This window comes from Balaenoptera physalus (assembly GCF_965194825.1).
Source record: "Balaenoptera physalus genome assembly, chromosome: 1".
NCBI lineage: Eukaryota > Metazoa > Chordata > Mammalia > Artiodactyla > Balaenopteridae > Balaenoptera > Balaenoptera physalus.
Genome location: NC_138882.1, coordinates 31,556,239 through 31,570,827, shown reverse-complemented (window position 1 = coordinate 31,570,827; position 14,589 = coordinate 31,556,239). Strand labels below are relative to the sequence as shown.

The window sequence follows — 14,589 nt, the reverse complement described above, 5'->3', positions numbered from 1 at the left end:
CAGAAATTATTAAAAATGACTTTATGCTCTGAACAAAATGTCTGTCTGTCCACCACCTGACATAATTTCAAAAAGTCTTCCAGCACAGAGAAGTATCAAACAACTGGTATCTGCTGAAACACATAATGGTCAACAGTTGAGGATGAGGATCCACTGTAATTGTGAGGTAGTCTTGCTGTCACTTATTTACATTTTGCACTATTTCCTCAAAGGACTATCTTAGCTCAGGCTGCTATAACAAAAATACCATAGATTGGGTGGCTTATACAACAGGGATTTACTTTTCACAGTTACAGAGTTTGGAAATCCAAGATCAAGGTGCTGGCATATTCAGTGTCTGGTGAAAGCCTGCTTCTTGGTTTGTAGATGGACATCTTCTTGTTGTATCTTCATATGGCAGAGAGCAGAAAGTGCTAGAGCAAGCTCTCTCGTCTCTCCTCACAATCTCAATCATGAACTATACCCTGGTCCCCACTTGCCGCAACTAGAGAAAGCCCTCGCACAGAAACGAAGACTCAACACAGTCATAAATAAATAAAAGAACGTGAATTTCTTTAAAAAAAAGAAAAAAAAAAAAGAATAATATATGTATACATTACTGTACTGAAAACTTTGGAACACTTTGCAAAAAAAAGTTAAAACAACCAAGATTGTGCCTAAAGGCACAAATCTATGAAATAAAAATTTGCAATATTTGAGTCTGCCCTGTACAGTCTAAATTAATATGGAGAAGGCACAAGTTCCTGTCTTCAAAATGCTTATATTCTAATTTAAGAGAAAATAATACATTTCCCTCTGGGAATTAAAATTCTGTCTAAAGTGTGAGGAAAATATCATTTTTAATTCAGTAGGACAACAGTAAGGAGACTTTCCCCACTTTCTTTCTCCCCACCTCTCATTCTCTAACTCCCCTTGCAGGCACACACAAAGGAAAGAAAAGAAAAACTATGTGCCTTGCCTCACAGATAAGGAACCAGAGATGCACAGAATTGAAAAGGCTTGCCAAATTTCACGCAGGAAGTGTTTGCTAGAATTAGAATCAGCTTTTACTCTATTAGACCAATCATTAAATAAGTAGAGAGAAAATTAATTAAATTATTTTCATCATTGAAAATTAACAATCTATAACACCATGCAGGTAGGAGGACTTAAACAGTGAATTAAAGACATATATCATGGCCTCTTAAAAACTTAGATCTGGAATCGTTGGATACAATTAATCTAATGAGATCTCATATACTGAGTTGGCAAGAGGTTTAATCCTTTTCTTTCATTTCATCCTATTCATTTTGATTTATGGAAGGGAGAAAGACTTCCCCTTTCTTCCAGAAAAGGAATTAACTGTAGCATTTCAATAATCACAGTGAACCCCATTTCCACTGCAAGAATGAGGGAAAAGCCTGAACTCACGGTAGAGAGAACAAATTGACAGGGAATGTGGGTGGGAAAGAAATGAGAAAACTATTCTAGACTAAAAGTCTTATATGTTTCAGACACAAGAAGTAATAGAAGAATTTGAGTGGCAGAATTTAGTTTCATTGAATCACATAATTTATAACATCTAAAGATTTTGATGACCTTTTCTAAGGCAATTAATTTACTTAAATATTTAGTGAGAGCTACAGCAGCCTTTCAGTACTCATTCATGCATGCCATGTCTTTTAAGGAACAGAATTAAGTAGATGAAATGAGGAAATCATAAAAGGCCATGTTTTTATTTTCCCCAGCAACCACAGGTTCTTCTCAGTCCATGCCTACATTAGGAAAGTCCAAGGTCATGCAAGTCAAACAACTTACAGTCCTAACAAGGAACAGACAACCCTAGGGAGGTTCTAATTGAACTGATTTAGGCTAGAAATTCTGTGAACATCACCAAAGTCTGAATTTTAACAAGCAAAAATTCAGTGGGGAAGTAGGGACAGGATTACTCAAATGATCTATGAGAGGCAAGATACACAGAAAATTTTCTACACCAATTAACTTTGCCTAGCAACATGATAATTCACATTTCCATACTACTATCCTACAGTACCTCAAAGAAAACAATTAGTCTAAATCTACACCATCATTCTTTTATTTCTACATCTAAATAGAAATGATAATTCTCCAATAATATAGGCAATGTCAATTGCATCAGGGGACCAGGCTTCACAGCAGGAAATTATACAAAGATAGAGATATTAGCCTTAATTCCATTTTTTTTTTTTTTGGCCCACATAACCAAGGCCACTTCTCCCTTCTTTTCCCTCTCTGCCTCATCTCAGTTTCTAGCACAATTCTAAGGACCAATGCAACTTCTCTCATGTTACAAAAAGTTGAAAAGCACTTTAAATGTTCTATTTAACTCTATCTGGCAAATATTTAGCAGCAAATATGTGGCATACATTGTACTAGGCAAGTATTAATTAGGCATGCTGCGCTCTAGAACCCGCGAACCACAACTACTGAGCCCACGCACCCTAGAGCCCACACGCCGCAACTACTGAGTCCACGTGCAGCAACTACTGAAGCCTGCACACTCTAGGGTCCGTGTGCCGCAACTACTAGGCCCATGTGCTGCAACTACTAAAGCCTGCGCACCTAGAGCCTGTGCTCCACAAGAGAACCCACTGCAATGAGAAGGCTACACACCACAACGAAGAGTAGCCCCCGCTCGCCACAACTAGAGAAAGCCCGCGCACAGCAATGAAGACCCAATGCAGCCAAAAAAAAAAAAATAAGGTATGGCCCTGTTTTCAAGGAGCTTATCACAATGTACTCACTGGGATGACATATAAAGGTATTGTAAGTATAAAGACTAAAAAGAAACCACAAAGAATGAAGTCAGGAACAAATTATATACCACTAAAATACTAATCTAATAGCAACAACAACTGTTTATGAGGCCAAAGAATGAAAGGATCTAGGACAAAGCAGGCAGGACACTTGTGCCATCCCCACTTGTAGGCATCATTGGGCCTCATGACATAGTACTCAAACCTCAACTGATACCACTCTATTTAATGTGCGCCATTTAAAATTATAAAATATTAGCACTAGAAGGGACCTTAGAGATCATGTAGTCTTATTCCCTCATTTTAAACTTAGTCTAGAGATTAAAATCATAACCATAATCCCATAATCAATTTGTTGAATAGCAAAGACCAAAATGAATGCAAAGTCATCTGACTCCCTATGTTTGCTCAGCTGCACCACACTGCCTCCTATTCATATGAGATTTGTCCTATATACGCCCAAATTCTCACTTCTTATCCACTAAAAGCTCCACCTTCACCGTGGAGCTCCTCTAACCACCGTGGCTCTACTAGCCTCAGTCTTCTTTGAGCACCTACAACACTAGCAGGCTAAGCCACACAGCTGTCCTAACAAACATTCAATAGTTTCTCCTAGGAAACTCTCACAAGCACACTACAGATGACTGGAGGGTAGGCACTGATTACTTGGTACTGCTCTTCTGTTCCTGGCTTCTACTGGGCACAGACAAAGTGGCTCTAAATACCTGTTCAGAGGTTGAATCATCATTAAATGTAACCTAATTGTTTCTGTCCACCTATGTTGAGTATATCAATTACCTATATTGCCTGAAAAAGCCAGACTTCAGAGTAACACCTGATTTTTCACAGGGTAACCAATCCAAGCATTCATGCTTCTAAAGTCAAAAGACATTCAACTTGGGTTTAGATAAGGCAAAAGAATAAAGTGTTATATCGTTTATTTTGGGAGGATTTGTTTTTGTTCCATAGGTAGACCTTGGATAAAACAGTTAATGTCTCTGAATCTTGGGCTCATCATCTCTAATATGGGGATAATATTACCTACCTTATATGCAGACAATATTGTCATGAAAGTCAGTAACAAAGCATTGGAATGCCCTTTCCCTCCATATCCCACTGTTCCCTGTACCCTAACTCCAGATCAATGCTGTGTCTCATTCTGCTGATTCCTTGTACAGTTCCAACAAATATCCAAAGGTTTGGCTAAAATGGGCTTAACGTGGGACTCCTCCCTAAGACATCTGGTTTCAACAGAAGACTTCTAATGTAAAACTTCTTCAAGCCTCAATGGCTCCAATGTCCTCATGGATGACAGACAGTGGAGCAGGTGTCTAGCAAGGGAGCCCTGCTGGCACTCCTCAAGCCATGTCACACAAGCAGCAGCCTCAAATTGTCTGGTTTCTCATGCACTATATTCCAGTTCCAGCTCTACCTGGATTTCAAGTTACTCCTCTCAAAAATGAGGGCAACAGCAGGTGTCCACTCCTCTGTGAGACGGGGCCAGGAGACGCTCTCCTCATCTCCTTGCCTAGGTGGGCAAGTCAGGCACTAGGGGCGGCAGAAATCCTCATTTGAGGGTCCCACCAAGTTCCCCGGTAAGAGTGTTGCAGCTGAGCAGAGCGGCTCCTTGGGACTACTGCTCAGGCGCTGCAGAAAGCGTTCTTGGAATCTGACATGTTATCACTTTGGGGCCATTGGTCAGCTGCTCCTGACTTGGCCACATGAAGGCTCAGACTGTCCCAGTCTCTGAACAAAAGAGAACCAACACTATTAGCATATCTCTCACCACCATGAATGCAAGGTATTTCAATGAAGAGTATTGGGAGGACATCTAAAAATCCTAGACTGCCATGTGCAAGTTCTGAGGAATGGTGGAATAACTTAATGTATCTGGGTGACCTTTGGAGACAGCTGAGACAGAGCTACAACAGGGCAGTGGCTGACACCCAACTCATAGCCCATCTTCTCCAGCCGTGAGGCTGACAGGGTCTTGGTGCTCCGGCCGGCTGTCAGGCCTGAGCTTCTGAGGTGGAAGAGCCAAATTCAGGACTTTGGTCCACCACAGACCTCCCGGCGCCACATAATATCAATCAGTGAGAGCTCTCCCAGAGATGCACATCTCAATGCAAAGATCCAGCTCCACTCAACGATCAGCAAGATCCAGGGTTGAACACCCCATGCCAAAAAACTAGCAACACAGGAACACAACCCCACCCATTAGCAGAGAGGCTGCCTAAAATCATACTAAGGTCACAGACAGCCCAAAACACACCACCGGACACAGTCCTGCCAACCAGAAAGACAAGATCTAGCCTCATCAACCAGAACAAAGGCACTAGTCCCCTCCACCAGGAAGCCTACACAACCCACTAAACCAACCTTACCCACTGGGGGAAGACACCAAAAACAATGGGAACTATGAACCTGCAGCCTGCGACAAGGAGACCCCAAACACAATAAGTTAAGCAAAATGAGAAGACAGAGAAATACCCAGCAGATGAAGGAGCAAGGTAAAAATGCACCAGACCAAAAAAATGAAGAGGAAATAGGTAGTCGACCTGAAAATGAATTCAGAGTAATGATAGTAAAGATGATCCAAAACCTTGGAAATAGAATGGAGAAAACATAAGAAATGTTTAACAAAGACCTACAAGAACAAGAGCAAACAAACAATGATGCACAACACAATAAATTATATTAAATAAATTTAATAAATTATATTAAAATTTAATATAATTATAATTATATTAATTATATATTAATTATATTAATTAATATATATGTCAATTAACATATATTAATGTAAAATATACATTAATAATATTAATATATTGATTATATTTATATAATTTTAATAAATTATATTAAAAGTTCTCTAGAAAGAATCAATAGTGGAATAACTGAGACAGAAGAATGGATAAGTGACCTGGAAGATAAAACAGTGGAAATAACTACCACAAACCAGAATAAAGAAAAAAGAATGAAAAGAATTAAGGACAGACTCAGAGACCTCTGGGACAAAATTAAATGCAGCAACATTCGAATTATAGGGGTCTCAGAAGAAGAAGAGAAAAAAAAAGGGACTGAGAAAATATTTGAAGAGATCATAGTTGAAAACTTCCCTAATATGGGAAAGGAAATAGTCAGTCAAGTTCAGGAAGCACAGAGAGTCCCATACAGGATAAATCCAAGGAGAAACATGCCAAGACATATATTAACCAGACTATCAAAAATTAAATACAAAGAAAAAATATTAAAAGCAGCAAGGGAAAAACAACAAATAACATACAAGGGAATCCCCATAAGGTTAACAGCTGATCTTTCGGCAGAAACTCTGCAAGCCAGAAGGGTGTGGCAGGACATATTTAAAGTGATGAAAGGGAAAAACCTAAAACCAAGATTACTCTACCCAGCAAAGGATCTCATTCAGATTCAATGGAGAAATTAAAACCTTTACAGACAAGCAAAAGTTAAGAGAATTCAACACCACCAAACCAGCTTTACAACAAATGCAAAAGAAACTTCTCTACACAGGAAACATAAGAGAAGGAAAAGACCTACAAAACCAAACCCAAAACAATTACGAAAATGGTAATAGGAACATACATATCGATAATTACCTTACATGCAAATGGATTAAATGCTACAACCAAAAGACGTAGACTGACTGAATGGATACAAAAACAAGACCCGTACATATGCTGTCTACAAAAGACCCCCTTCAGACCTAGGGACACATACAGACTGAAAGTGAGGGGATGGAAAAAGATATTCCATGCAAATGGAAATCAAAAGAAAGCTGGAGTAGCAATTCTCATATCAGACAATATAGACTTTAAAATAAAGACTATTACAAGAGACAAAGAAGGACACTACCTGATGATCAAGGGATCAATCCAAGAAGAAGATATAACAATTGTAAATATTTATGCACCCAACATAGGAGCACCACAAAATATAAGGCAAATGCTAACAGCCATAAACAGGGAAATCAAAAGTAACACAATCATAGTAGGGGACTTTAACACCCCACTTTCACCAATGGACAGATCATCCAAAATGAGAATAAATAAGGAAACACAACCTTTAAGTGACACATTAAACAAGATGGACTTGATTGATGTTTATAGGACATTCCATCCAAAAACAAAAGAATACACTTTCTTCTTAAGTGTTCATGGAACATTCTCCCAGATAGATCATATCTTGGGTCACAAATCAAGCCTTGGTAAATTTAAGAAAATTGTAATCGTATCAAGGATCTTTTCTAACAACAACGCTATAAGACTAGATATCAATTACAGGAAAAAACTGTAAACAATACAAACACATGGAGGTTAAAAAATACGCTATACACTACTAAATAACCAAGAGATCACTGAAGAAATCAAAGAGGAAATCAAAAAATACCTAGAAACAAATGACAATAAAAACACGACCACCCAAAACCTATGGGATACAGCAAAAGCAGTTCTAAGAGGGAAGTTTAGAGCAAAACAATCCTACCTCAAGAAACAGGAAAAATTTCAAATAAACAACCTAACATTACCCACCTAACCTTACACCTAAAGCAATTAGAGAAAGAAGAACAAAGGAAACCCAAAGTTAGCATAAGGAAAGAAATCGTGAAGATCAGATCAGAAATAAATGAAAAAGATATGAAGGAAAAGATAACAAACATCAATAAAACTAAAAGTTTGTCCTTTGAGAAGATAAACAAACTTGAAAAACCATTAGCCAGACTCATCAAGAAAAACAGGAAGAAGACTCAAATCAATAGAATTAGAAATAAAAAAGAAAAGTAACAACTGACACTACAGAAATACCAAGGATCATGAGAGATTACTACAAGCAACTATATGCCAATAAAATGGACAACCTGGAAGAAATGGACAAATTCTTAGAAAAGCACAACCATCCGAGAATGAACCAGGAAGAAACAGAAAATATAAACAGACCAATCACAAGCACTGAAATTGAGTCTGTGATTAAAAATCTTCCAACAAACAAAAGCCGAGGACCAGATGACTTCACAGACGAATTCCATCAAACATTAAAGAAGAGCTAAAACCTATCCTTCTCAAACTCTTCCAAAATATAGCAGAGGGAGGAACACTCCCAAACTCATTCTACGAGGCCACCATCACCCTAATACCAAAACCAGACAAAGATGTAACAAAAAATGAAAACTACAGGCCAATATCACTAATGAACATAGAAGCAAAAATCCTCAACAAAATGCTAGCAAACAGAATCCAACAGCAGGTTAAAAGGATCATAAACCCTGATCAAGTGGGGTTTATCCTAGGAATGCAAGGATTCTTCAATATACGCAAATCAATGTGCTAAACCATATTAACAGACTGAAGGAGAAAAACAATATTATCATCTCAATAGATGCAGAAAAAGCTTTCGACAAAATTCAACACCCATTTATGAAAAAACTCTCCAGAAAGTAGGCATAGAGGGAACTTTCCTCAACATAATAAAGGCCATATACGACAAGCCCACAGCCAACATCATTCTCAATGGTGAAAAATTGAAACCATTTCCACTAAGATCAGGAATAAGACAATGTTGCCCACTCTCACCACTATTATTCAACATAGTTTTGGAAGTTTTAGCCACAGCAATCAGAAAAGAAAAATAAATAAAAGGAATCCAAATTGGAAGAGAAGAAGTAAAACTGTCTCTGCTTTCAGATGACATGATACTATACATAGAGAATCCTAAAGATGCTACCAGAAAACTACTAGAGCTAATCAATGACTTTGGTAAAGTAGCAGGATACAAAATTAGTGCACAGAAATCTCTTGCATTCTTATACACTAATGATGAAAAATCTGAAAGAGAAATTAAGGAAACACTCCCATTTACTACTGCAACAAAAAGAAATAAATACCTAGGAATAAACCTACCTAAGGAGACAGAAGACCTGTATGCAGAAAACTATAAGGCACTGATGAAAGAAATTAAAGATGATACAAACAGATGGAGAGATATACCATGTTCTTGGACTGAAAGAATCAACACTGTGTAAATCACTATACTACCCAAAGCAATCTACAGATTCAATGCAATCCCTATCAAACTACCACTGGCATTTTTCACAGAACTAGAACAAAAAATTTCACAATTTGTATGGAAACACAAAATACCCCAAATAGCCAAAGCAATCTTGAGAAAGAAAAACGGAGCTGGAGGAATCAGGCTCCTGGACTTCATACTAACTACAAAGCTACAGTCATCAAGACAGTATGGTACTGGCACAAAAACAGAAATATAGATCAATGGAACAGGATAGAAAACCCAGAGGTAAACCCACGCACATATTGTCACCTTATCTTTGATAAAGGAGGCAAGAATATACAGTGGAGAAAAGACAGCCTCTTCAATAAGTGGTGCTGGGAAAACTGGACAGCTACATGTAAAAGAATGAAATTAGAACACTCCCTAACACCATACACAAAAATAAACTCAAAGTGGATTAAACACCTAAATGTAAGGCCAGACACTATCAAACTCTTAGAGGAAAACATAGGCAGAACACTCTGACATAAATCACAGCAAGATCCTTTTTGAACCACCTCCTAGACAAATAGAAATAAAAACAAAAATAAACAAATGGGACCTAATGAAACTTAAAAGCTTTTGCACAGCAAAGGAAACCATAAACAAGACAAAGAGACAACTCTCAGAATGGGAGAAAATATTTGCAAATGAAGCAACTGACAAAGGATTAATCTCCAAATTATACAAGCAGTTCATGCAGCTCAATATCAAAAAAACAAACAACCCAATCCAATAATGGGCAGAAGACCTAAACAGACATTTCTCCAAAGAAGATATACAGATTGCCAACAAACACATGAAAGAATGCTCAACATCATTAATCATTAGAGAAATGCAAATCAAAACTACAATGAGATATCATCTCACACTGGTCAGAATAGCCATCATCAAAAAATCTAGAAACAATAAATGCTGGAGAGGGTGTGGAGAAAAGGGAACACTCTTGCACTGTTGGTGGGAATGTAAACTGATACAGCCACTATGGAGAACAGTATGGAGGTTCCTTAAAAAACTACAAATAGAACTACCATACGACCCAGCAATCCCACTACTGGGCATATACCCAGACAAAACCATAATTCAAAAAGAGTCATGTACCAAAATGTTCATTGCAGCTCTATTTACAATAGCCAGGACATGGAAGCAACCTAAGTGTCCATCAACAGATGAATGGATAAAGAGGATGTGGGGGGCTTCCCTGGTGGCGCAGTGGTTGAGAATCTGCCTGCCAATGCAGGGGACACGGGTTCGAGCCCTGGTCTGGGAAGATCCCACATGCCGCGGAGCAACTAGGCCCGTGAGCCACAATTACTGAGCCTGCGCGTCTGGAGCCTGTGCTCCGCAACAAGAGAGGCCGCGACGGTGAGAGGCCTGCGCACCGTGATGAAGAGTGGCCCCCGCTCGCCGCAACTAGAGGAAGCCCTCGCACAGAAACGAAGACCCAACACAGCCATAAATAAATAAATAAATAACTAAATTAAATTAAATTAAAAAAAAAAAAAAAAAAAAAGAGGATGTGGCACATATATACAATGGAATATTACTCAGTCATAAAAAGAAACGAAATGTAGTTATTTGTAGTGAGGTGGATGGACCTAGAGTCTGTCATACAGAGTGAAGTAAGTCAGAAAGAGAAAAACAAATACCGTATGCTAACACATATATATGAAATCTAAGAAGAAAAAAAAAAAAGGTCATGAAGAACCTAGGGGTAAGACGGGAATAAGGACGCAGGCCTGCTAGAGAATGGACTTGAGGATATGGGGAGGGGGAAGGGTAAGATGTGACAGGGTGAGAGAGTGGCATGGACATATATACACTACCAAACGTAAAATAGATAGCTAGTGGGAAGCAACCGCATAGCACAGGGAGATCAGCTTGGTGGTTTGTGACCACCTAGAGGGGTGGGATGGGGAGGGTGGGAGAGAGAGAGATGCAAGAGGGAAGAGATATGGGAACATATGTATATGTATAATTGATTCACTTTGTTGTAAAGCAGAAACTAACACACCATTGTAAAGCAATTATACTCCAATAAAGATGTTAAAAAAAAAAAAAACTACAATGAGGTATCACCTCACACCAGTCAGGATGGCCATCATCAAAAAGTCTACAAACAATAAATACTGGAGAGGGTGTGGAGAAAACACCACCCTCTTGCACTGTTGGTGGAAATGTAAATTGATACAGCCACTATGGAGAACAGTATGGAGGCTCCTTAAAAAACTAAAAATAGAACTACCATATGACCCAGCAATCCCACTACTGGGCATATACCCTGAGAAAACCGTAATTCAAAAAAAGTCATGTACCACAATGTTCACTGCAGTTCTGTTTACAATAGCCAGGATATGGAAGCAACCTAAGTGTACATCAACAGATGAATGCATAAAGAAGATGTGGCACATATATACAATGGAATACTTCTCAGCCATAAAAAGAAACGAAATTTATTTGTAGTGAGGTGGATGGACCTAGAGTCTGTCATACAGAGTGAAGTCAGAAAGATAAAAATAAATACCGTATGCTAACACATATATATGGAATCTACAAAAAAAAAAAGGTTCTGAAGAACCTAGGGGCAGGACAGGAATAAAGATGCAGACGTGGAGAGCGGATTTGAGGACACAGGGAGGGGAAAGGGTGGGCTCGGACGAGGTGAGAGAGCGGCAGGGACATACATACACTACCAAATGTAGAATGGATAGCTAGTGGGAAGCAGCCACATAGCACAGGGAGATCAGCTCGGTGTTTTGTGACCACCTAGAGGGGTGGGATAGGGAGGGTGGAAGGGAGCCACAGGAGGGAGGGGATATGGGGATATGTGTATACATATGGCTGATTCACTTTGTTATACAGCAGAAGCTAACACACCATTGTAGAGCAATTATACTCCAATAAAGATGTTGGGAAAAAAAATAAAAAATAAGGACAACAATTGAGATGGTCACAAAAATCCTTTCCAGCTCTAGAATTCTATTCTACCCTTTATACCGGGAAGACAGCTGCTAAATAAGGACCAGCAGTCATGATGTTAATTGTAACCAAGGAGAGAAAAATAACCATTTAGTAATACTAGACCTATAGAAAAGTACGATGGTTAAGAAAGCAGGAAATAAAAAATGCTATTTTCCCTGATTTTTAGTGTGTTTGCACACTAAAAAAGAAAAAAATGTTAAAAAAAATGAAGGTAATTTTCAGATTGAAATAAAAATAATATATATTGCATGTATACTGTGTAGATGGGCCAGGGAAAATAACAGTTATTTTCAAAGGACAAGTGGAAAAAAGGAATTTTCAAGTGAGATAGAATTATTTAGCAACACTAGGGCACACTTATATATCCTCAAAGTCTGAATTTCAGCCCTTCATATACAGGGTTACAGCCCGCTTCCCTACTCCATTCATCATTCCCCCTTGCAATGCCTTGGTCATTCACACTATGCTAGGGAAGAAAAAGAGAAGGAAGCCTCCCTGGATGGATCCCAAGTATGGTAGAGGCCACAGGAGAGATGTGTGTGTCTATGGCTAATGACCCATTGCTATAATTCTTAAAATATTTAAGGTCCCTGTTCAGCTGATGCGGACCCAGGCATTCTATGGCTCCTGGATGGAAACTCCAAAGTATCTCACTGTCAATCAAATAAACGAATATTTTATCTTAATAACTTCATGCCCCGGCAGCAGTACTAACTGTGGGATTATGATCAAGGCATGCCATAGCCTCCATTCCCTCAGCTACGAAATGAAGTTATCCAGGCAGACAATCTTGAGGTTTCCACCAAGCTATTTTATCTCATAATACTAAGCAGATTAAGGCAGTGGGTGTGGATTGACCTTCTCCCATGATGTTGCAAGAGATGGAAAGGTAAATGCAGTGTTTGGGGCAGGAAAGGATTAAGTAGACATAAACACACAAATAGGGCAGGAGATAAAGGAAAGACCCTGAGGTATCAAGGCCTAATATTATACTGTCTTGACAGTCTGCAGCAAACCAGGAGGGGCCTGGAATGGCCCAACTGCAAGTTCCCACAGGTAATGTCCCCTAGCTAAACAAACAGCCCTCCTTATCAAGGAGAGCAGACACAGTACCTGCTTATCCCTGAATAGTGTGCTTCAGTTCCTTGCCAGCCCCTGGAATTATTCAAACAAGCCAATCACATCCTCCCATAGGAACCAGAGATCACCCCAACCTCTTATTACTGCAAAGGCTACGGAACCACATTGCCTTCTTGTTCACTCTGTTCCAAAGTGCAGCCTTCACATGTTCTGTGTGGTAGTCTGTTCTCCTCTGCCAGGCTGTGAGTGTATATGCTTAATAAACTGCTTTTGATCTCATCTGTCCAGTGTCAGGTGCCATGTGTTCGGCCATCCCATAATCTTAGGATGGTAATCCCTCCCTCACCAATAGGTGAAGAGAAGGCAATCAAAACAGACCCACGGGCAAAGTTAAAGCATATAGTTGATTCTGAGTACCCAGAAGGTGGTTTGCTATAGGGTATCCAGGAAGCCAGCAGAGGCCAAGAAGATGCAGAGAAATTTTCCATAGGCAGGTGGAGAACAGCCATGGGAGGTGTTCCCAGAGGCAGTCCTACAAGATCAATATCTATCCTCAGGATGCAGAGTCAGGGCAAGAGGGTGGGGTAGGGGGCAGGGCTCCAAGATGAGCCTGAATGGGTTGGACAAGCAAAAGAAAGGAAGGATTTGGATGAGTTACAGGGACCGAAGCATAGGGTAACAAACATAAAAGAGTCAACAGTACACATGGGATGGACATTTAGTCTCAGGAAAAAAAAAACAGAACTGTGATTACCCAGATTGAATCATGGGGTAAAATGATTCAACATTCAGTGAATGTGTGACATTAGCATCCAGGTCACACAGATCCTGAGTCATCTGAGTACTAGACAAGAGCAATTTATATTCACCTCCCTCTTGATCCTCCCTGCCTTTCAATGTACAAGACAGCCTGGTTTCCAGGGACTGGAACAGAGGTGATCTGTAGCGGGTGTTTGTGGAGAGCTCAAGGTTTTGTGAACCACAAAATTCAGAATTCTCTACCTAGGATTCCAGAGCCTCAGAGCCGCTTGCCATTCTTCTGCCTCTGTCTCATTTAAATCATTGTTGTTCTGAGGATTAACACCAAATTTTTAAGACCGTTATTCACCTATTTTAGAAACTATTATGCGGCTTCTATGCATAGATCTGGTTTCATGCCAGGTCTCCATGATTTCAGAATAATTGGAAGTGCCTCATTAAATTCGTTAGCTAAATCCCAAGGACTGGGGAATTGCATGTTGTCAAGATCACACACTGACTCCATTATCTGATTTTTGAAAGTGGTTTTTATCGGGATTATCTTGGCTCCATAATTGGCTAAATCTCTCCATTCCTTTTCCTTTATTTAAAAACTCTTTCCAGTTCTTAGTCACTGATGAACACCCCATTTCTTGAGCCTTCTCATTTGGAGTCAGGCCTCTTTCACCTGAATGTTATCTTCCCTCAAGACAGAATAGAGAACTTCTGTGCAGTCTTCTGTACTCTTCCACAATTTGTGGAACCAAGGTCCATATCTGAAACATTCATTCAACTAATATTTATTTGTGGAACACCTAATATTTTTCAAACATTGGGTAGAAACTTCAGGGACATAGTGAAAAACAGAGTTTTATTTTAAGGAGTGTAAGCAAGCCTCTTGGATATATTGGGTTGGCCAAAAAGTTCATTCTGGTTTTTGGTACCA

At 39.3% G+C, this 14,589-nt stretch overlaps 1 protein-coding gene across 7 annotated transcripts in view; it reads right to left on the bottom strand.

The window, feature by feature from the left end:
* Nucleotides 1–14,589, bottom strand: part of RGS7 (regulator of G protein signaling 7) — a 552,379-nt gene that overhangs the window by 458,097 nt on the left and 79,693 nt on the right. The window lies entirely within an intron of this gene.